At 36.0% G+C, this 25176-nt stretch overlaps 1 protein-coding gene across 1 annotated transcript in view; it reads right to left on the reverse strand.

Moving 5' to 3' along the window:
- BMPR1B (bone morphogenetic protein receptor type 1B) overlaps positions 1–24933 on the reverse strand; it is a 151471-nt gene extending 126538 nt beyond the window's left edge. Inside the window, exon 1 of the mRNA XM_011219811.3 lies at positions 24652–24933. The gene's annotated coding sequence lies outside the window, so the exon portion shown is untranslated. The remainder of the gene's footprint in view (positions 1–24651) is intronic.
- Positions 24934–25176: the final 243 nt, after the last annotated feature.

Here is a 25176-nt window from a genome sequence, read left to right on the forward strand (position 1 = left end):
AGCTGTAGCAGAGGGATGAAGTTGACTTCCATTCCCTCACACAGAATATTGACAAGGTATGTTCTTGAGGGTTGAGATTTAATACAGGGATCGTTTTTACTATTTTATCAAGGACATTTTTAAGTTAAATATTCACTTTTCTTCTTCAAGGGTGTGACAGTGAAGAACACAGTGGTGACTAGTATACTAGTTGCCACTACCTTGGTTGGTGCTAAGGTACCAGCATTGTTCCCTACCATTGCTTTTGAACCACTGGAGTAAATGTCAGCACAGCAAAAAAGACAAATACTCTCTTAGCTTAGTATTATTATTAAAATAGTACTGAATCTGAAAATGTCCTAGAAGTTTCTTAGAGACCTCCTAGGGGCCCTTGGACTATACTCTGAGGGCCACTGTTCTGGCTGCCCCTTCTCCTCACATATCAAGAACACCCTCTGACCCCCACCTCACACCCCACTCCATGCTCTTCTGGATGACATTCCATGTAGTACAGAACCATTTTGTTTTTGGCAGAGTATATTCCTTAACCAATATTTCAGGGGGAGAATCATTGGGAAATACCAACATTTCAAAAAGGCATCAATATGAAATCAAGAGATCTCAGTATTAATTAACCCTGGTAGTAAAAATCTACAATTCTAATCACTTAATTTCAAGGAATCCATTTTATGTATAAAAGATTGAGATTAAAGAGGCATAAAGTCCCTTTTAGAATTTTGATGTCATAATGATAATACCAGATAATCAGATAAATGGTCCGGTATGATCTTACTCTCCCATAAAACAGAATTCACTCATTCCCAAACCTCATTCCACAGCCAGGTTAATGAACTTTCACTCTATATAAACTGAAATATAAATTGAAGAGGAATGCCACTCAATTAACTAATTGAATACTAGTTGGAGTTTAGAATAATATTAAACTTTAAACAGATTCATCAAGTCATCAAGTTAATATAGGTGAGGGGATTTTTTCTTTCATTGTTCCTTAAATCATGTTACTTGAACCCCTGTCTTTATTAAGTTAATTATTCTTAACAGGCTTGACTCTGTATTTCTTGGGTAGATTCTGCAATTATAAGATAGTCCAGCTTCTAAATTTGGATGCCGATATAATATTTGCTGAATTTACAATTATTTATACTAATCACAGATTCTAGAACTAGAAGGGATTTTAGAGTTAATTTAGTAACAGAATAGCAAATACATTGCCACTCTGTCTTGCTCTCTCAACTACTGCAGAATGATTTACTCATTCATTGAACAAATATTTATTTAGTACTTACAACCTGTCAAGCGGCACTCTAAGCTCCAGATATATAGCAATATATAAAACAGAGTCCCTGGCCTAATTTATCACTATATTTTTTTTTCTACTGACACAGATGTAGCCTCATAATCCTCAAATCACTGCACGAAGAAACCGCTACTGATCAAACTTGCCACCCAGATCCAGGTAACTATCTCTCTTTTGGGCTGACAGCCCTAACATGATGCTAGATGTTATAGGAAATCCCAAAAGAGTCAAAGATGGTAGTTTCCACAGAAAAACTGTAATCTCATCAGGAGAGATAATACACACATACATAAAGCAAATATATAAACAGCACGATAAAATGCTAATTTTATAAAATAAGATCACAGGTAAAACAGACAACTAGATACCATGGAGAGTGATGACTTCACACAATATTTTTCCTTCTAATTCATCATTTCTTTACCTTTAGTATTTTCTTTTATCCTCCTGTATCAATAATACTGTTCCAGAAGTTTACATTTTCTAATTTTCTTTAATTGTTTTTCAGAACACTGTTTGCTCCCATATATAGGGGGGGAAATACGTAAATCCTGAGACACGGAGCTGTCTCAGTAGCTGCTTTCCCATGCAAGTCAGCCTTTTCCAGAACACAAGTACTAGCCTGGGAGGCGTCTCTGCATGGGGTGGGCTGTGTCACATGTGAGGCCTATTCATGTGGGTCCTTCAGGACTCACCCGTACCTGTAAGTCAGCCAAGGAAGCAAATATCCGTAGTTTCTCAAAGGAAAATCAGATAAAAATAATTTTATCTGAAATTAAATCAGTTGGAGGAAATACATAAGGAACTAGCCTTGCAGGGCCCAAACTAAGGAATTAACTATAAAAATAAAATACTACGACTTTTACATAATCAAATTGGACAGCTACAGAGTCACTCTTTGGTGGGGAAAAATATCTTTCGAAAGTTGTATTACTAAATCTCTTTCACTATTTTGTACACCCTCCCAGCCCACCTTAAAGACCACACAATGTTTTGTCATCGAAGGAACTAGTTATTTAATGAAAATGTTACATAAAGTAGACAAAGACACTTAAAAACAACATAACTCTCCCCCTTAAAAAAACTGATTTCAACATTTTCCATATTATTATAAAGTTTTATCTTCCAGGAGCTCTTTTAAAAATGCTTTCTTAACTTATTTCTGAGAGGCCCCTATTTGTTTTTATGGGAGAGAGACACCATGACTAACCCAAACTGTGTAAATTTTTTAAACTCGTTTCTCAGAAATTTTGTTCCTTCTTCCAAGTACTATTACATTATGGTGTTTTTGTGTAAATACTTATAATTTGGCCTGTGTTATAAAAGTTTGTATTTAAGATATAGTAAATGAAGGACAGATGTTTAAGACATTGGGTCCACAATGTAGTTGTAAATACAGCCAGCACAGTCAATTCTGTGATTAAATTTAGTCTGTTTATGCAATAAGGGTATTTACACAGCTGGAAAAGCACCCAAAATATGTTCCATGCTAATATTAATTCCAAATCAATATTAATTAGAAGCAGCACAGTCATATCAAAGTATCTAAAGGCTGTGTCAAGTAGTTATGCCTAAGACTAGGAATGAACCATATAAATCAAGAATCAATTTTTTTGAGCAACACAGTAAATTACTGAGATAATTCACAGTTTATTCACTTGTGACCTAAGACAAATTACTGTCTCACTCTCTCCTTTTGCCCAAACTATATCCCTTTCCTCTGATAGACCTAAGGTTCTAGATATATTTGTAAATCCAGACACAGACTTTTTTAGTCAACTCCTTAGCTCCTCAATTGTCCAACATATTCCTGAGAATAATCATTGAAATTTCTTTATGGAGCCATGCATTTTAACTTCATGTGTTATGAAGAACAAAATAGGAGATTTTTTTCATTTTTAAATGGCTAGTAAACATTAAAGGTTTCCATCAAGGACATTTCCGAATAGGGCACAGGCAACCTAAAATTTTTGACTAAAGAGCGATGTCCATTTTTCTACTTATTTATGAAATACTTCCATCAGTATCTTAATTACAATACATAAGGCAAAGAAGGCTAGTCCTCACCCATTGCCCATTCTTCCCTTCTTCCTTGGCAACACAGTCCTGGTTTCTCAAGGCAGCAATACATGCAGCTAAAAGGCCATGATGTGGTCATTTGGTTAAAAGCTATCCATGAAATATAACCAGAGATTAGATATCTCAAATTGCTGCTTACAAGAAGGACCTTACTAGGAGGTTTGGTCATATGATGTCTCTCACCTCCACCTTTCTCCTGCCACCTAGAAACTGGACATGACAGCTAGAACAATAACAGCCACCAAAAACCATAGAGTGTTTTTGAAGATGAAGTCACACACTAGGTTGGTGGGGCAGAAAATTAGAACGAGGACTCGATCCCGATGTCTACAGAACTGCCATATCTTCCCCGGACTACCTACCTCAGAACTTCTTTATATGAAAAAGAAATACATTTCTATTTTTCTACCATTATTTGTAGTTTCTGCTACTTGCATCCAAATGTAACTCCTAAAAGATAGAAAGCTTATATCCAGAATATGAGAAATTAAACATATACACTACACCCTGATGCTTGAGGAGGGTGATTCTAGCACTTCCATCACACATTATAAGCCTAACATGTCTTTGATCTATGTGGACACCAAAACTCACCTGAAACAAATCTTCATTAGCTATTACTGAACATTTGAGTGGTTTTCTTCCTATAAGACATAAGGTAAAGATACGCCATTGCTCTGAATTAAAGGGTTATAGAACTCTTGGTTGCCTAACAAAGATTATTCCAATTCCCTATAGATTAGAGCTGGTCTGGAGAAAGGAGCCAAATAGATCTTCATGTGGACCAAGTAGTTTCTATGGAGCTGAGACTTCCAAACCCATTCTCTTTGAAATTCAAGTTATTGGATTTTTTATATAAACTGGGATGATTCCGAGAGCAAGGACACCAAGACACTAAAAAGAAGGGAAAATCATCATAATCAGGTCCTAGATAATGGAGTTAGTTGTTAGAGAGAACTGGTTCCAATACAGTGGACATTAAGGATGGAACAGAAAGTACGCCACTTCAGGGCAAGCAAGGACCTACTCCAGCAGGAGCAGAAAACACACCCAAGAACAACCACCGCCTAGAACGTATGTCAACAGGGTTCGGTAGTGACAGACACAGAGTGCCAGCTACAGAATCACAGCAGTAGGAAAAATGAGGAGTAGAGTCTTCCCAGTCTGACGTGACTGTACTTACACATGCAGATGTAAAGCAGACATCCCCCCTCTCAAGTGGGCCCTTCCTATATTTCCATCTTGATAAACTCTACCAGCATCCATCCAATCGGCCGGGTCAGACGACATGAAAACATCCATCACTATTCCTTCTCTGGGTCTCTCACACCTGTTTCATTTACATTTTTTTTTTAGTCTTAAAAGTCTCCCCTATCTTCCAGCCCTCTGCCTCTGCCTTAAGTTCTTAGGGCTCAATCTCGCTGTAGGATGCCTGGGGTGGGACTAGGGTTCCCAGCTCCTGTTCCCCTGTTCTCCACACTGACAGAAGGCCTCCTCCTGAGAGAAAAATCAATCCCACCTTACAAATGAGGAAATGAAAGACCAGGAGGTTAACGAATTTGTTAAATTTCATACAGTTCCTTGGAGGTGAGGACAGGCTCAGAGAGCTCAGGCTCTCTAATGTCAGAATCAATCCTCTTCATCTCCTGACAAACTACTAAGCCTCCCTCAGATAAATTATCAAAGTAGAGAATGAGCCTATCTTGAAAACTGATGTGCAAACCTCTCACACACTCCATAAATGCTTTTTAAACATATTTTTTCAATTCCGTGAAGGCAACTTCAATCTACTATACGCTTTCGTTTGGGGAGAAGAAACTTTACCCCATTAAACATATGTATATGCATTATAAGATAAATGGTAATATGTGAAAGAATATATTCAGCTTAGAATGAAAGAAAATGCAGCGGTCAACAACAGTGTCTAAAACTGCAGGTACAACAATGTGTCTTGTACAAAAGCTGGACTGTTCGGGGTATTCAAATAATTACGTCACGGGAAAAATCTGACACATAACTCAATACATATTTTGGTACACGGCAACCTAGACATCTTTCAGTCAAACAGCAGAATAGCTGACAAATCATTTTTTAAAAACCCATCCTAATTTAATGTAGACTAGCAAAATGTACTTGGTTCCAGTGCGGTATGAAAGTTTGTTGCATATGTAAGTTTTAGTGGGTAGGTAGCAATTATGCTAGCAAAAGCTGGGGAAAAGATCATTTATTCTTTCTTAATTTATGTTTATACACATATGTAACATTAATGCATTACACATATTGGAATCTTAAAATGCATATATATCAATGTAATGCATATATGTATATTTAATACAGTAGAATTTCTCCTTCTCCAAAAAGCTAATAATACACTGAAGTTGGCTTCAAGGAACCGAGAAAACACGACATTTAAGAAGCCATTTGTGGAGTGTGCTGCAGTATAATGGAGTATAATGGAAAGGAAAAAAGCATGTGGTCCACATTTTTTTTCTTCTTCCTTCTTTCAGCTTCTTTTCATTACAGGGTTTGTTGTTCTTGTTTGTTTGTTTTTTGTTTTGTTTTACAAAATAAGAAAATAAAGTTATTTAAAACAAAATTAAGTGCCCTACCAGTACCCTTTCTGAGGAACATCTTGATTTTCCCATGCTATCCCAAAGTCAAAAATTCTTTGCTCAGATTTGTTTTTATTAAATATTTCAGTAATGCCAAAAGGACAGAGAACATATAACGAGCACCACACGGATATCATCAAGATTAAGGAAGCAAACATGTAGATACAACTCCCGTGCACGTTCCAATCCCAATCTCATTTGTCCTCCTTCTGCTTTTACAGATAATCACTACCCTGATGGTGCTGTTTATCACTGTCAGGCATATTTTTAATATGTGTGTGTGTGTCCCCATAAACCACTGATACCATTTTGTAGAACTGCTACACACGTTCTTTTTTTTAAGATTTTTTTTTTTTTTTTTTTACTAGAGAGAGCAGTCGGGAGGAGGGGGGAAGAGAGAGAGACAGAATCTCCAGCAGACTCCACACTGAGCACTGAGTCCGACACAGGACTCGATCTCATGACCCTGAGATCATGACCTGAGCCAAAATCAAGAGTTGGACACTTAACTGACTGAGCCAGCCAGGCGCACCTACACATTTTCTATAAATGATATTATAAACTCATGTGTCCATCACTAACTTACTGTGTTCAATGTTTTAATGATTAATCTTCTTTGGTAAACGCAGCTCGAGTGCATTTAATCACATTCATTTAACTGTATAACTATTCAGTTATTTATGTGGATAGTTATTTATCTATTTTGCTGTGGATAAACATTAAGGTGATTTCATTTTTTTCTATTACAATGTGACAATAAAGATTCATGTTTCTTCTCATAGAATTTTGAACACTCACGTTCTTCCCTGAATCATTCTGCAAAACAACCCACGCTCAAAAAATAAAACTACTTATTATCCAGAAGCATATACTACTTAAAATTCAGAGGAGAGGGTATTGAAATACTACACTTAATAGCGATATTTCATGAAACCTTAACACTCTTCTTAATGACAAAGTAATCAAATGTCAACTAAAAGATTTTACTGGTCAGGGAAATACTATAGCTTCTGAGAACTCCAGTTTAGTAGACAGAATATCCATTTTTTACAGATGGATTCTCAAGTATATAGTACCACCAAGTTCAACAGAGTATCATCAAATTAAACATTTCCCATTAAAATAAATTATACTGTAAAGCCATTACGTTCAAACAAATTATTATATTCTTAGAGAAAAATTCATAATTATTTCAGTGATATATTCAGAATAAAAAGCTGCTAAGAGTTTCTGAAATCATATTTTAAAGAAGATAGTGAAGATAATTTGTGTTAAGATACACCGCATCTAATTTGGTGATAAAGAGCACAGGCTTTCAAGCTGGGTGGCCCTATTTTGCAGCAGAACTCCACCTTTTACCATCTATGTGTATTTTGGTTACTCATATAATCTGAGTCTCCATTTCATCATCCATGTAGTGGAGATAAAACCTACCTCATACATTTTAATGAAATTTAAATGCAATAATGTATACATTGTACTTATCTTTGCTGCTGCTTTCTGCACTTACTGTCATTGTTTAATAAGATCCAGGCTAGGTTCAGAATTTGGATGCTGATACATGTGGCTACACATATGTTCGGGCCACCAATTCTCTCCAGCTATATAGTAAATCACAGATTTATCTGGGGTCTGAGGAGCCACCTCAGAAATAATGCAAACCCAATCCACAGTACGAGTCCTGTTATATGGAAGCCTGTCTTAATGTCTATCAGTCTAGGATTGCATGATATCTGCATATGAAGACGAGAAGGGGGGTCGGGAGAGGAAGAGATTGAGAATGATAGACTGATTAATTAATTGATCTCAGGGCTGAAGCTACAACAGAACTGCAACATCTTTCTTTCTTTCTTTCTTTTTTTAAGATTTTATTTATTTGACATAGAGAGAGAGACAGCCAGTGAGAGAGGGAACACAAGCAGGGGGGAGTGGGAGAGGAAGAAGCAGGCTCCCTGCAGAGCAGGGAGCCTGATGTGGGGCTCGATCCCAGGATGCTGGGATCAGGCCCTGAGCTGAAGGCAGATGCTTAACAACTGAGCCACCCAGGCGCCCCAATAATTGCAGCATTTCTAAAAGCAAAATTTCAGGACCTCTGAGAGAGAATTTATTGGTAGGGGAAGAATGAGGTGGTGAGTTAGACTTGGCAATAAGACCAAAGATTCAGAGGAGAATAACGCTTCTGGTTATAATTTGATACATGTGAATGCAACCCTTAGTAATCCATCTACCTGAGTGGCCTGTGTGCACCACAGGAATAGAGGTAAACCAAAAAACATGATTTCTTAGGACCCATAACACCTGAGAGCCTAAGCAAATATGCTGTAGGTCCTGAGAACAAGAGCAATTAACAATTAAGAGCAGGAAAGCAGCTACCCCTCTTCTCAATTTGCAAAAGAGTGTAGGACATGGCCAGGGTGCAAGTGTTAAAGAGGATTGGTGGGTCTAGAACAAGCCATCAGTCTGGAGAGGAAGAAGTACCCGTGGTCAGGGACAGATCACCTGTACCAACAGTGGTGGCAAAAATATCTAGAGCACAATGATAAACAGCAATGACACCGAGTAATAATACCTCCCAACTGAAGGAGCCTGCCTCAGCTGGGAGTGGAAGGGCCCTGAAGATGGTGGTGGTGCTGGAGAATGGCAGCCTCCACTGAGAAAAGGCAGCCATGGAGGAGGCCAGAGTGTTGACTCACAGATGCAGCCTGTTCTGTGTGTAAACAAATGTGGGAGCCCCTGAGGAATTCCATTAGTTCTATAGGACGAAAGAAACCCGAGAGGGCAATTCAAAGTACTGTTTCTGATATCTCTCCTCAGGCAAGGGAGACAAAAGCAAAAATAAACCACTGGGACTATACTGAAATACAAAGCTTCTGCACAGTGAAGGAAACCATCAACAAAACGAAAAGGCAACCTAACCTACTGAATGGGAGAAGATAATTGCAAACAATATATCTGATAATGGGTTAATATCCAAAATAGATAAAGATCTTGTACAACTCAACACATACATACATATATACATACCCCAAACAATCTGATTAAAAAATGGGCAGAGGACCTGAATAGACATTTTTCCAAAGAAGACACGAGGACGGCTCAAAGACACATGAAAAGATGCTCGATATCACAACTCATCAGGGAAATAGAAATCAAACCACAATGAGATATTACCTTCCACGTGTCAGAATGGTTAAAATCAGAAAGACAAGAAATAACCAGTGTTGGCAAAGATGTGGAGAAAAGGGAACCCATGTGCACTGTTGGTGGGAATGCAAACTGGTGCAGCCCCTGTGGAAAAGAGTGTGGAGGTTCCTCAAAAAACTAAAAACCAGACCACCACACAATCCAGTAATACCACTACTGGGTATTTACCCAAAGAAAATGAAAGCATTATTTGAAAAGATACATGCACTCCTATTTTTTTATTACAGCATTATTTACAATAACCAAGATATGAAAGCAACCCAATATCCATAGACAGACGAATGAAGAAGATGTGGTATATACATACACAATGGAATATTATTCAGCCATAAAAAAGAAAGAGAACTTGCCATTTACAACAATATGAATGGACCCAGAAGGTACTATTTTAAGTAAAATAAGTCATATAAAGACAAATACCATATGATTTCACTTATATGTGTAATATAAAAAAGCAAAACAAAACAAAACAAAAAAAAACAGAAACAGACCCATAAACACAGAGAACTGACAGTTGCCAGAGGGAAGGAAAAAGGGGGGATGGGCAAACAGGTGAAGGAGAATGAGAGATATGGGCTTCCACTTATAGAACGAATAAGTCACAGGGGCAGTAAATACAGCATATGGAATGAAAAATAATAATACACATAGTTGTTAATAATGCTACTTTTAATATTTTTAATGATCATTCACTTATACATCACCCAGGCTTTCTGGGTTCCTCTCTGAACTCAACTCCTTCCCTCCTATTAGATGGAATCAGTACCCTTAATTTTGTTTTAATCCTTCCCCTTGGTTTTCCTTATACTTTGATCACATAAATGATTCCACAAAAATATATTAGTTTTGCCTCTGATCAAAGTTTGTATGACTGGAATCATGCTCATCGTGTTTTTTTGTGACTTGGTTTTTGTGATTCAGGGATTCATACAGATAGCTGAGATGCATTCAGTTTCATAATATATGGTAATTCCACTGTATACAAATATTCCTTAAATTATCTGTTCTGCACTCTGTGGTCATTTCCAGAATTGTTTTTTATGTTTTTGCTATTACGCTGTTCGCTTTGCTATTAGGTACAAGGCTACAATACTAAATCTTGTACCTATTTCCTGAGGCATACAAGCAAGACTTTCTATAGTATATACTTCCAGGGGTAGAATTGCTGAGCAAAAGAATATACTTGGTTCAACTGCAACTTAAAATTTATTGTACCAATTTACATTCCCATTAACAGTGTAAGAGTCCCTATTGTTTCATATCTACACAAACATTTGGTATACTTCAGATTTTTATATTTTTAACAACACGGTGAGTATAAAATAGCATATTACTCTAGTTTTAATTTACATTTCTCTCTAATTATCAATGAGGCTCAGCAAGTTTTCATTTTATTGACTATTTGGATCTTCTTGGATCTTCTTTTTAATTCCTGCTCATGTTCATACTAGCTGATTTTACCTCTCTTACTGATTCATAGGATCTTTAATATTTTCTATACACTAAACCAATTTTCATCCTTTCTTGCTTTTAGAATGTCCTCTGATTAAGACTTCTTTTCATTTAATGTTGTTGAATTTATTAATCTCCAACATTCACTCTGTTTATACCTAGTTGAAGAAATTCCTATCTTACCCTAAAATAATAAATATATCCTTTTCTAAATATTGTAAAGTATGGTTTTTCATAGTTGAGTCTTCCACACCGAATTTGTTTCTGTTTATAGAAAGAGAGTAGGGATCATTTTTAATTTTCCATATGGATATCTGATCACAAATCATGTCGGCAGCGTGGATTCCTGGCTCACTGGGACTCAAAAGGAAAAAGGATCCATAGGCTGGTGGTGTCTGCCATGGACAGATGCATTAAGCAGTTGAAGCCTACAGTGTATCACTACATGAAAGATGAGAGAGAGAAGAAATAAAAGAGAGAGAGTGCTGGGAAAAGAAAATGAACTTGATAAATTCACCCCATTCATATTTTTATGACTTTTTCATAGTTTACATAACTCTCCATAGTCATGCTGTCATCACTTTACGCCATACAGTGTGAGACAACATTCAGTAGTTTATTTTAACTGGTCTGTGTTCCTTATAAACTCTTTATTGACATACCAACACAGCTTATGAAAACCTTTAGGAAAATATTACTATTACACTATATACTGATTAAGAATTTTTTTGTGATAATTCAGTGGTTCTCAACTGGACTCCCACATAATTCCACAAGCTCACTACAGGTGTTCTGCCGCTAAAATCATATTAAATTCTTTTCTCAATGTCAGAAACAACTAAATTAAATTCATAACATTTTCTCAATATTAACACTCTCAATTTTTTTTTCCTTAAATGACGTGCACCTGCTATTCATTATTTCTGCTAGTGTCTGGGATGGGTTATCACATAATTATATATTTATTTCTTTACACTTTCATATACTATAAACTAATCAAGTTTAATAACTACTTTGATAAGGTCAAAATATTTGGTTTTTCAGTTTGGGATCTTCACCCCACCCTCACTTATCATTAATATCTCCATTCATAAAATGTATATACTTGCTTCAAAGCTTTTGTGGGAGCAAAAGACCAAAAGAAACACTGGATGTGGAAATGTTTTTAAAATGTAAAACACTTTACAAACAGGAGTTAAAATTTATAATGACTTTAAATTATATCTTACAAATATGGGGCTAGGGCAGTCATGGAAAAAAATCAACAGATAATTCCTAAAGTCAGTTTTATCCAGTTTTCATTTCTTCCACATCTTCTTTAAAAAAACAAGATCCTTAACTAGACTAAAAATAGAATTTATTTGTTTAAATGTCATTTCCTACCTCACATAGTTTCTAATAAAGTTCCTGAAAAGCAGAGCAAGACAAAGGTAAGAAGCTAATCTACAAGTAACTCATCTCCAAAAAATATGAAAATATCTATTTTTGTAAAAGCATAATCCAAACCTTCATGCCATCCCAGTGTGATTTATAATTAATGACAAAGTCTAGAAGAGTCTAACCAAAATCAAAGAGTGTATAGAGTACAGATGAAGATTTAATCTGCCTCAAACACATTTTAGAGCATCACATGGACTTATTTGGAAAAATATACTTTCCTATGTATTTGTTATATCTTTTTGCATTAAAAAAACTTTGATGAAGTTACGAAAGTAAGAAGAATGCAAATAATATACTAAAATTAAGATTTCCTCTTTTGGATTGTAAATATCAACAGAGCCTTGTCTTCTTCATAGGGAACGGAGTTGCTGTGCTCTGGTCTGGTCTGGGCTGCTGTCCCATTGGAGAAAAGCTTTCAAGGCCATGCTACTTCTCAAACTTTTAGAAATTTGTAAGATTAGAAAACTGAAATTACCTATTTTAAAAGAAAGTCATACACTACACCATAAAGTTTTTAGGCTCAGAAAGAGGTGGGTGCCAATCACACATCTACTTTCCGAGCTGTGTGATCTTAGGCACGATTATTTAATCTCCCTGAATCTCCATTTCCTCCTCTTTAAAGTAGGGATAATAAAAACAACAGAGTTGTTATAAACATTAAATGAGATTGTTATCATATATACAAATACCTAACATACAACGTTGACCAAGTTACCATTAAATATGAGAGAATAAATGACTTTACAGAAATTTTGAAATATACTAGCTGTATTTTAACATTTTATGATACCAGTTTCTCTTACTTCCCAGCAATGAATATTTCTGTTAAAATTAGAAAGGTTTTCTTCAAGTTGCACAAAGGAGTTTTCTGATATAATTGAGTGATAGATGGAAGACCACAGATAAAGAAAATGCTGAAGTTAAAAACAAATCAGTAACAACTTGGGATGATAGATAACTGGCTGAGATGCAACAGACATTTATGAACAAGATAAAAAGTAATCAGGGAAAGCAGGAAGGGGAGGTGGAAGAAGAGAGAGCAGGAAGATGGTAATAAGGGGTGAGGTGGAGGGACAAGAGGGGAAACAGAGAAGGAGTGATAGCCTGCTTGACTCCTGGCTCGATGGTGACTCTGTGCTGGCCACCAGGTCATCCCAGGTCAGCCTATCTTTTGAACTGTCCTACATGTAGAAATGAGCAACCTTACAGTAAGTATGTGATAAAAGTACAAAGGTCAGTTGGCCATCTGTGTGTTCTGCATGCCTTATGGGTTTGTAAACCAATGTCTGATCTGAAAGACGCTCTATGTCTCTAAAAGCAATAATTAATACCACTGATAATATATAGTTAATAAACAGAAACATATATATCACAGAAAATATCTCATTAAAATCTGACCAAAATTTAAGAAATTGATTCTCAACCTCTGGGCAAATCATATGCACTTTGGACTATCAAGAAATTGAAATCATGTTAGTATAAATGTCACATTTCTTTTCCACTGGGGGACCATGCACTGTAAGAACAGCTTCAAAATGACAAAACCAGCTCCCTTATTTAAGAACAGATAGTTTCAGCAGACATATCTTAAGCTCACATTGTGCTTCGGGAACTGTACCAATCTGCTTTAGACTGGAATAGTACAAGAAAAAAAAACCATTCTAAATAATTGTCTATTTCTATCAATAATAATTTTTAGATTACATGTAGAGCATTCATGAGTAACTCATGACTATATGGATTGTATGGTGGCCAATTTAAAACAAATAAACAAAAATTGACACATTCAAAGAACTGTAGATCACTTCAATAGAACAGTGTCCTAGGTCACCATGCTTTCCTTCTCTATTATTGTCAAGTTCGATTTGCCAACAAGCCTCTGACAATAAACACAGAAATAAGTTTCAGGGTTAGTAAGCTAAATTACCACTGTGAATAATGATATAATAATTTACCGATGAAGCTGAAATTGGTATAGAAAGAAATGAAAAAGAGTGACTCTTACTGAAGTCAATTTTACATATAAAAAGAGCACATATTTACCTGGGAAATTAATATATGAAATTATGTGTGCTATTATGTCCCAACTATACAATGTGTTGTTCTAATCATCTTTATAGTAAAGCAGAAAACTAAAAAAAAAAAAGACTGAAAAAAAGAGGAATAATATGAATGACCTATTTAGAATTTTTAAGACTATTCATTAACACAGATACTAATTTTCCAAGCAATAATACAGCAACAATCCGCTTATTAACTAAAAGGTTAACTTATTGTCAAGTGTTCCCAGGCAGGGCTATAAAACAAAACTCCAATGGACTTTAGTGTAAATTTTACCACAGACATACCAATGTGTCAACAAAGGGCAGAGTGACCCAAGGTGAGAAAAAAATCCTATATCATCTTTAGGCAAAATTATTTGCCCTGACTTACAGAGGAAAACAAAACAAGTTATTTCATGATGGCCAAATGTATAATAAACAATTAAGACTGTAAATGATGTCTTGGTATAAACTTTATACATAGGTTGACACACACATACATATACAAACACAAACTGTATTTATAAGGTATGTCCATCCATAGCAAATTAAGCTATCCTCTTTTACATCATTTCAGGTAACCATTTAGTGTACAAATACTAAGTTCTAATGATGCCAAAATATCTAGAATTTCCTTTCCTGCTTTAAATACCAAAGTTTTAAACCACAGCAACTGTGAGTCTTTTAACCGAGCAACTTAAAATAGAGATGATAGCAAAAGAGGCCAGTTTGGTAGACTCATTTCTCCCCTGAATGAAACTTACAGTTTAGAAACAAGAACTCAAATGGAACAGTCACTTCCTGCTAAACTGGCAGCTCCTTGTCAATTTTCCTGCTAAGGTCACAAGCAGGGATGTGAGGGAGGGAATGGTGCTGTGTCTTATGCACAGGATGGAGAGCTGATAACTTGGCTTGCAATGGAAGAAAATGATAACACCAATAGAAGTACTAAAATTTGAAGAAGTTAAAAGACTTTTTTAGTTGTTTCTGAAATGATTTAAAAATAATAGGATTATTTCTGTCCATGCTACGATTTTGGTATCTTCAACGCTAATCCCAAATAATAAAATGCTCCTCATATCACTGATTTTATTGACTTGTCTCAAGACTTTGAAATCATTGTTCCTGAGCTCATTTTTCCACAAATGGATGCAAGTTGGGAAGGTCCTTGGTACCTGACCCTTACAGACTCACATCTATTACCACTTATGGCAAAAAGCATGATTTCTCTAATTGACAATGCTTTCTTAAAAGATGGACTTTGGCCAGAGCTAAGTTTAAATCATGACCCTATCACTTATTATCTAGGTGAGGTTAATCAAGCTACTTTACATTTCGAGCTCTCAGTTTCTTTATCCTAAAAAAAAGAAATCAGAATAAGTCATTCAAAGGTATGTTAAAAGGATTAAACAAAATCATATTAGTTAAATTTCTTGGTAGAATGCCAGATATATATCTAGAAACCCTTGATAAATGGTAACTATTATTAATGCATAATTTCTCACTCACACAGAATCATATTCTTATTAGATCTGCTTTAATATAAGTAATATATTCAAATTCTCTTGTCTACAATAATTTCAGGGAGCATGCAACTTAAATCCAAAACATTCTAACATGTTCCAATGCTTAAATCACATTTAACAAAAGGAATCCTCACGCAATGTTGGTGGAGATGTAAATTGGTGGAGCCACTATGGAAAACAGTATGGAGGTTCTCAGAAAATTAAAAATAGAGATACCATATGATTCAATGATTCCAATACTAGGTATTTACCCAAAGAAAACAAAAAGACTAATTTGAAAAGATATATGCTTCTGTATGTTTACTGCAGCATTATTTAAAATAATCAAAATATAAAGGGTTAGTATTCAAAGAACCTAAACAACTCAATACCAAAAAACATAATCCAATTAAAAATGGGCAGAAGACATGATCAGATATTTCTCCAAAGAAGATATACAGATGACCAACAAACACATGAAGAGATGCTCAATGTCACTCGTCATCAGGGAAATGCGTATCAAAACCACAATAGGACATTACCTTCTACCTGTCAGAATGGCTAAAATCAAAAAGACAATAACCAGTGTTGGCAAGGATGCGGAGAAAAGGGAACCCATGTACACTCTTGGTGGGAATGCAAACTGGTGCAGCCACTGTGGAAAACACTGTGGAGGTTCCTCAAAAATTAAAAACAGAATTACCATATGATCCAGTAATTTTATTATTGGGCATTTACTCAAAGTAGACAAAAACACTAATTTAAAAAGGTATATGCACCCCTATGTTTACTGCAGTATTATTTACATTAGCTAATTTATGAAAGCAGCCCAATGTTCATCGATAGATGAATGGATAAAGAGGAGTTGGGGTGTGTGTGTATGTACATATGTATGTATACATACAAACACATACACACACACATTTACACACCCAATGGAATATTACTTAGCCATAAAAAAGAATGAAATCATGTCATTTTCAACAAAATGTATAGATTTATAGAGTATAATGCTAAGCAAAATAAGCCAGTCAGATAAAGACAAATACCATGATTTCATCATATATGGAATTTAAGAAACAAAACAGAAGAACAAAGGAAAAAGGGAGACAAACCAAAAAAGCAGACTCTTAACTATAGAGAACAAACTGATGGTTACCAGAGATGAGGTTGGTGGGGGGATGGGTGAAATAGGTGACGGGGATTAAGAGTACACCTAACTTGGGGCACCTGGGTGGCTCGATCGGTTAAGCATCCGCCTCTTGATTTCAGCTCAGGTCATGATCTCAGGGTAGTGACATTGAGCCCCACATTGGGCTTCACACTGGGCATTGAGCCTGCTTAAGATTCTCTCTCTCTCCTGCTCCCCTGCCCATGCTTGTGCTCTCTCTCTCTCAAAAAGAAAAAGAAAAGAAAAAAAAGAGAGAGAGAGTAAAAAGACTACACTTATCTTGGTAAGTAATGAGTAATGTATAGAATTGTTGAATCACTATATTGTACACCTGAAATTAATAACACTGTATGTTAACTATACTGAAATAAAAATTTAAAATAAGTAAATAAAATAGCCAAGATATGGAAGCAAATTTGGTTTTCATGGATAGACAACTGTTAAAGGAAGATGTGGTATATATGTGTACACACACACACACACACACACACAACCATTATGCAGCCATTAAAAAAAAAGAGATGCTATGGATGCTATGGATGGACCTAGAGGGTATTATGCTAAGTGAATACTTAGCATACTTTCTCAGACTGAGAAAGATAAAACTATATGATTTCACTCATATGTGGAATCTAAAAACAAAATAAATGAATAAACAAACAAAAAGAATCAAACCTATAAATACAGAGAACAAACTAGTGGCTGCCAGAGGGAATGGGGGTTGAGGGATGAGCAAAATGGGTGAAGGGGAGTGGAGGATACAGGCTTTCTGTTACAGAATGAATAAGTCACAGGAATAAAAGATAACAGGCACAGCATAGGGAACAGTCAATGATACTGTAATAGTGTTGTACGGTGACAGATGGCAGCTATACTTCTGGTGAGTATAGCGTAAAGCACAGAGAAGCTGAATCACTATATACACCTGAAACTAAAACAACATCGTGTGTCAACTATACTTAAATAAAAAATTTTTAAAAAACATGAACTTTTGTTCGGTAGAGATAAAATTTCAAATGCCATATAAATTAAGAGGTAATAAAAGATTTAAATTTGTACCACAAAAGTAAAAGATAAAGGTGACTTCACAAAAAGTGGGAAAGGGGAATAATGATTCAACAAAAAAACTGAAGATTTAATAAAGTCCTTGTGTATCATAGCATTAACAGTTAAATAAATTGAACCATAAAATCTAGAAAAATATTTTTCCTATTTCTGGAGAGAAAAGAGTTTTCTAAGTTTCAAAGGAGATGGAGAAAATATTGATTAGATTTAATAAAGAGATTTCAAAACATACTTAAGTTTCAAAACATAAAAGAAAAACAAAAAGTAACAAAAGCCTATGAAAACAGTTACAACTAAGAGAACTTTAAAGAATCAAGATCTTTTGATTCTTTTTAAAAAAATAACTCTTCTAAATCAGTAAAAGAAATACAGCCTCTGAAAAAAAGAATAAGTATATAAATAGAGCAATGATAAAATATAAAATGTTAATAATGAATAATTTCTTCAGATTTAAGTTCACTAGTAATTAAAAATAAAAAATTACCACTTTCCCATTTTAGGAAAGATTTAAAAATTGTAAATCTCTTAGCAGGCAAGTTTGAAAAGATACGTAATATTTATTTGAAGTAGAAAGTATCACTCCAATGGAAAATGTCCACTAAGGGGTAATCAGACTTTTCTCAGACTGGGGAGGTGGGTAGAGATGGTCACTTTTATTTCGCTATGAAGGAACTGCAAAGAGAAATCCTAGGCTGAGGATTGGAACAACCTTCAAGTATATACTCAAGAACTCCTTCATCCTTAAGTACACAAGTGATTTCTTCCAGAAGCTTTAATATTAAAATGAATGGAAGGGCCCAAAGAACCCTAATTTCTCTGGAAGTGCAGGGGACAGGAACAGAGGAGCAAAGTCTTACCAGAAAATGAGGTGACCAAAATAGCTTGTTTGCCCCACCCTTTAATTGTTTACATTTTTTAAAAAGCCCTAGATAAAAGTCAATATAATGTGGAAAATCAAGTCTCCTTCTTTTGGAGTTTGTTTATTGGCTTTGTTTGTTTGTTAGAGAGGGAGGGAGGAGGGGTAAGGGGAGGGGGAGAGAGAGAATCTTAAGCGGGGCTGGATCTCCTGACCCTGAGATCAGGAACAGAGCCTAAATCAGGAGTCCAACACTTAACCACTTAACCGACTGACCCACCCAGGCACCCTGGTTCTTTTGTTTTAATCAAGAGAACAAACAACTTAAAAATGAAGTTATAAAACAAAATATAACCATATATTTCCTATTAGAATCCTTTAGATATAACCAAAGTATAAAAATTTGTTTTTGCAGATTCTGTCTTTTGCTTCAGGATTATCTGCCATGTTGTACTGAAAAGGAGAATAGTTATGGGGGAAAATCTGGTGGGACAACCAAAGACAATGGGAGAAATCAGGAAAGCTAGAAAGGATATCTGCCATTTAAAATATAGGGAGTGGCTCAGTCGGTTACGCATCTGACTTCAGCTCAGGTCATGATCCCGGGGGTCCTGGGATTGAACCCCTCCTCTAGCTCCCTGCTCAGTGGGGAGCCTTCTTTTCCCTCTCCCTCTGCCCCTCCACCCTGCTCATGCTCTATCTCTCTCTCAAATATAAATAAGATCTTTAAAAATAAAAATAATAAAATACACACACATATGTATAAGCTATGGTTATGAGTGGAAAAATACTATATCCCACCAGTAATTATTAGCTTCAACTTTCAGGAGTATGCAATAATGCAAAGGAGTCTAATACAATACAAAACACAGAGATATGACACTTAGGCTTTAGATGCAATATACAGAATAAAAATAAAGCAGATTAGAAATGGACCAGAAGAGCCACAGTGATAAAATACTGGCCTTATAATTGCACATTTCTTTTTTTCTTTTTAATCAAAATCTTAACGAGCCACTTTAAAAGCTAATGTTTGATACGTTGCATTACTTCTTTGACCCACATTCACCCATATCTATAAAATGAAATAGGTAAAGTAGAGAGCTTTAAGTTTCAACTTTGTGATTAATTTATTCTTCTGTTCTCATGTTCTATGAATTCTATGCCATGCATAGCTATAGAAAAACTGACTGGAAAGGTAAGCTGCTAAAAATAATAAAATAAGACTTTAATATACCAGGAAAATCCTTTACTCCTCACTCCAACCACAAACTTTTTCAATCTCTTTGATGGGGTGGGGGTATTTTCTGCTTCTATTGGCTTGTTCTGCCATAATCTTTTAATACTGAGGCAAGCTCTTGGGTTTCTCTCATCACTGGCTGACAGGAACTAAGTACATTTCTGTGTCCGTGACAAAAAAACAACACACAGACATACATACACACATGGCCTTTCAGTTTTACAAAACTAAGATTATTTGATACACCAGTGAGACATATAATTTATAATCATAACCCTCGAGACACCTTCTCCCATACCTATTTAACTACAGGATAGGTATATGGGCAAAATATATCTGAAGAGAAATTCCAGACTGAATTATGGTCCATTTCAAACAATTAAAAGTCTTCCAAATGTTCTTATGAAAATATCAATCTTATTTTCATTCCTAAAACAGATACAATTCAAGGTTAAACAAACAAAAGAGTCATATTTAATGTGTGGAAGAGATTTATAAGATTTCCACGGTAGTGGAAACTGCTAGTTGTGTATACTAAGACGTAAAAATCAAAATAAGAAAAGTTGTGAATTACTCTAAATTGTCCATAAAGTTTTATATTTGTTTCTGATATACAAAATATTTCATATACAAAATAAGTATTCCATGTATGGTGGGGAAATAAAACACAAAGACAAAATAAATTTTATTTTTAGTTACTATCAAAAGTAAAAGAAACAGCTGCTATTTCTCAACTACTTTTTTAAACATTGGCATCCTTTTCTTTCAACATTTCTGTTTTGAGAAGCAAAGCCTTCTGACTGAAATGGAATATCACCCTTCAGGTTTGAAAATTTTTAAGCCACAACTTTCTATTATTTCCTGAAATCACCATCTCTATAACAGAAGATAAAATTAGGAAGTACCTTCATCAGTCACACTGAGAGCCATTCTACTCTGTAATTTTCTAGGATACAGGAAGATGGACCCAGTCTCTCCAAATATTCTCTGGGCTTTTTGAAAGGTGTAACACTGTCTTCAGCTTGCTAGGACATCATTTAATGTATCATAGGAGTTCACATGAGAGCAGCAACTAGCTGATTTCATTGATAGATTTCATCAAATTAAACAACATTTTTGAGCTATATATTCTGAATTTTTATGTGCTAACCAATATTATTTTGGACTTTTATTATTCAAATATAACTTTATGGGTTCAAAGGATATCTACTTGCACGGATAAACACCCGTACACACACTGCTGTGATTGGTGGTAGTAAGAGAAACAAAATCACTTTTTAAAACATTGCTAGTCTTGGGACATCTGGGTGGCTCAGTCAGCTAAGCATCTGCCTTCAGCTCAGGTCATGATCCCAGGGTTCTGGGATCAAGCTCAGGCTCCCTGCAGGGAGCCTGTTTCTCCCTCTCCCCCTCCTCCCTGCTCATGCTCTCTCTCTCTCTCTCTCTCTCTCTCTCTCTCTGTCAAATAAATAAATAAAATCTATAAATAAATAAATAAATAAATAAAACATTGCCAGTCTTTCAAAAGCCTTTACCATTTACTTGAGGGGCTTTCCTTCAATGCAATTAATCAAACTTCTGAAATGCATTAATATAAGAAAGTCTGTAAAGAAAAATGAGTTTAAAATAAATATAGTAAAGTTTTTCTTTAGTTCAAGTTCTTGAGTATCTATTGAATGCTAAGTCTTGGAGGAACATCAAAGAAAGAGTTACAAGTAGCTTATAACTTCACGTGGATAAAGAAGCACAAAACATTATATAAGACTTTGTAAAGTGCCGTGACAAGAGGTCTACACCGGAGGCCAAACCAAAGAAGCTGACAGTGGACCAGCAGGGTGCCTGAAAGGGATCCCTTCACTGAGGCTGAAAGGCAAAGATCAGGAAGAAGGTTTTCAAGACAGAAGCAACATAAACAACTCCAGAAAGGAGTAAAACAGTACAGATTGTTTTGAGAAATACAAGATGTTCGATATTGCTGGAGCATGAAACAGAATGAAGAGGAAACTCTCATGGGTAAGCACGAGTGGGATAGAAAACAACCCAGAAGGATAGAAGAAGACCAATACAGAACAAAAGTAGCAGCTCAATCAAGAAGAATCTCACTGTGAAAAGAGGACTGACCTTTATCTATGAGAAATAGTGAGCCAGCAATGAGAGGGCTTTAGCAGGAAAGTAAAGTGTTCCCTGGGGTGGGAGACTGATCCTTCTAAGGGTAATGTGGCAGAGCCACTGGTAGTATAGGAGGTTAATATTAGTATTTCAAGCTAAATTCACTCATCTTACTTTAACAGACAGTTAACACATGATACAAAAGGTCTTATATTCTGTTTACCGCCCCCCCTTTCTTCTTCCCTTTCTTCTCCTACCGATCGTCCTACTTCTTATGTTCCATAAATGAGTGAACAGAAGGGGGAATGAACTATGAGAGACTATGGACTCTGGGAAACAAACTGAGGGCTTCAGAGGGGAGGGGGGTGGGGGAATGGGATAGACTGGTGATGGGTAGTAAGGAGGGCACGCACTGCACAGTGCACTGGGTGTTATACGCAACAAATGAATCATGTAACTTTACATCAAAAACTAGGGATGTACTGTATGGTGACTAACATAATATAAAAAAAAAGGTCTTATATTCTTTCTTTATAATATGCCTATATATAAAACACATATATATATAATAGTTGTTCATAAATATGGTAAGTAACCACTATCAGAATTGACATTAAAGCCAAAAATAATATTGAGAAGGTATCTCAAGTCTTAAAATGCTCGACCAGCCTTCAACCAAAATACATTCCATTTAAGACACTGTCAACCAATGTCACAATTTTTTCTTTGCTTTCTTGTTTAAAGGGACAACTTTCTTTTGTTGTACTAATTTTATTTGGCCCACTTTCTGCCCAAAGTTTCCACAGTGTATTTCAGAAACAAGATACCAAAAGGAATAAAAATAAAATCAGAAAAAAAAAAACTGTAAGAAAGTAATATCATGTATTTATGCAACATATAAAGTAAACAAATAAAAGATACTGAATAAAGAACTGAAATTATAATCTTGATTATAATTACCCAAAGGCAGTAACAAAGAAAAATTTAATTGAGGAATGCCCATTCTAGATCAATCACAGCTGCATTTTCAAAATAAACATATTGTTGTCCAAAATCTAAATCAAACCCTTTAAGAAACTGGTAGGCAGAACTTGAAAAGGACAAAGAAAAAGCTTGATTCAGAGGCTAAAACAAACATTAAATGAATGTTAAAATACAGTTTAAATTTAGATGTGAGATTACCCTTAAGGCATTTCTGAATTAATAGAACTGATTTTGAAACATTTTGCATTATTTAGGAAATCACATGAGATTCAATAAAAGTGATATTCTATGATTGGCTTCCTAAGATATTTACTTTACATTTAGACCTATTCCACCTGCTGTTTTGGATGTGGTTTATTCTATTTTAGAACGAGCTGATTTCTGAATATTAGCCTTAACACAAAATGTGTGCCAGAGTATTAGCTTTTCCTTGTATCTCTTTTGGCCTACAGTTTTAAGCTCTGTAAGAAAACTGAGTATTAACTTTGTTTTTAACTCAAACGTGTAATACAAAAAACCCTTCAGAACTATAATCAGCTTCTGTAACCGAACCTAAAAATTTTAAATATCATGCTACCGCTTATAGTGCCATAATTTAAAAACCAATGACAGGGAAGCTTTCACTACGTCAGTTTCACCTAGTTGATGCCATACTTCCAGCAAAGCAACAGTTACTTTCCATGCCATGTGTCGTAGACATAAACCACAGAAGTTTATAAATTGTGTGGGTGTTCTACCCCAGAAAATAATGGAAAACAACCTCTTTCTGTCCTCTTCAGCACCTCTGCTTTTAACATTAACCTGGGATATACAAAACAATGACAACTAAATGAACATCCCACAGCACGGTGAACATGCAGAGAAACATATCAAAGTGCTAAATGTGATGAAAGGAAAACAAACTACCTATGTCAGCAAGACATGGTCATTTAATGACTTCAGTAGGGAATTGCTTTCTGTAAAGAACCAACTAGCAAGTCCCTTGGATAGATAAACTCTCCCCAACACTGATCTGCATCTTGGATTCCGAAGTTCTCACTTCTCACCACTCCCTGTTCTCTCTGTTCCCAAAGCTAGTCCTTGATTCACTTTCATGCACTGTCAGAGGTCCGTGGGCTTGCTTTTAAAAAGAACCCATGTTGCTCACGTTCACAGCGTCTACACTGACAAGCCTACCACATCTTCACACGTTCATCTGGACTTTTCCCCTATTCCATTTCTGGACCACTCACGACTGTAAACTCAGTAATATAGCCCTGCTTTAATCCTGATACAAAAGCACACAAGACTTTACCCATCAGAAGACTTCGAGTTGGTCGGAACGAAGAAACAGAAACCTGCTGATGGGACACAACACGAAATCAGTGGTAGAGCACCTTTCCCCACCCCCATATCTCAGTGTGCCCTGAAGGCACACAGCATTCTCCAGAGCAGTACACAAAACTACACGACCACCAAGAACATTCTTAAACAGCAGGCAGCCCCTCCTTGATAGCTTTAACATGCCACACAGCCCTTTGCTCGCCAGCACAGAGCAGCCAACAGAGACAGAGAGTTTACAAGGAACAGTGAGACTGAACTGGCTAATTACTTACCTTCTCACTTAGGGCAGGCTTGCTCGTTTAACTTTTTGTCTCCTCTCTTGTCATAGCTCAGCGGTGAATGGTTATGATTCAGCAGAAGTTTGAACCTGACAGTGAAAAAGAATTTTTTAAGCAAAAATATTGGAAATTACTCTTCTCCCCACTGCAGTCTGTCTTTCCTTGCCCTCTGTGTGCGCGTTTCTCTCCGGTTTTCTCTCTCTGCAAGGCAGCTACGTAGTGGTCTATAAATATTGACCCTGACACTTGCTCAGTGCTTTAGTTGCTCATGGCACAGGTCTGTGTTACTGAACACCGTGGTAATACTCCGGCAAAGTTCTCAGCTGCTCAGACAAAGCTGTGGATTGGCTCACTACCCAGCAACCCTGTGCCTGCCTGGAAATACCATTTTGCTGCCAGCTTTACAGATGCTATGGGCCTTTCCTGAGGCCCAAATCAGGCACAGAAGGGCAATTATGAGGTTTGTCTGAAGAAATAGCTTTTCTCAAGCAGGTGAAGAAAAGGGGGAGGGGGGGCTGG

Source organism: Ailuropoda melanoleuca, chromosome 11, assembly GCF_002007445.2.
Source record: "Ailuropoda melanoleuca isolate Jingjing chromosome 11, ASM200744v2, whole genome shotgun sequence".
Taxonomy (NCBI): Eukaryota; Metazoa; Chordata; class Mammalia; order Carnivora; family Ursidae; genus Ailuropoda; species Ailuropoda melanoleuca.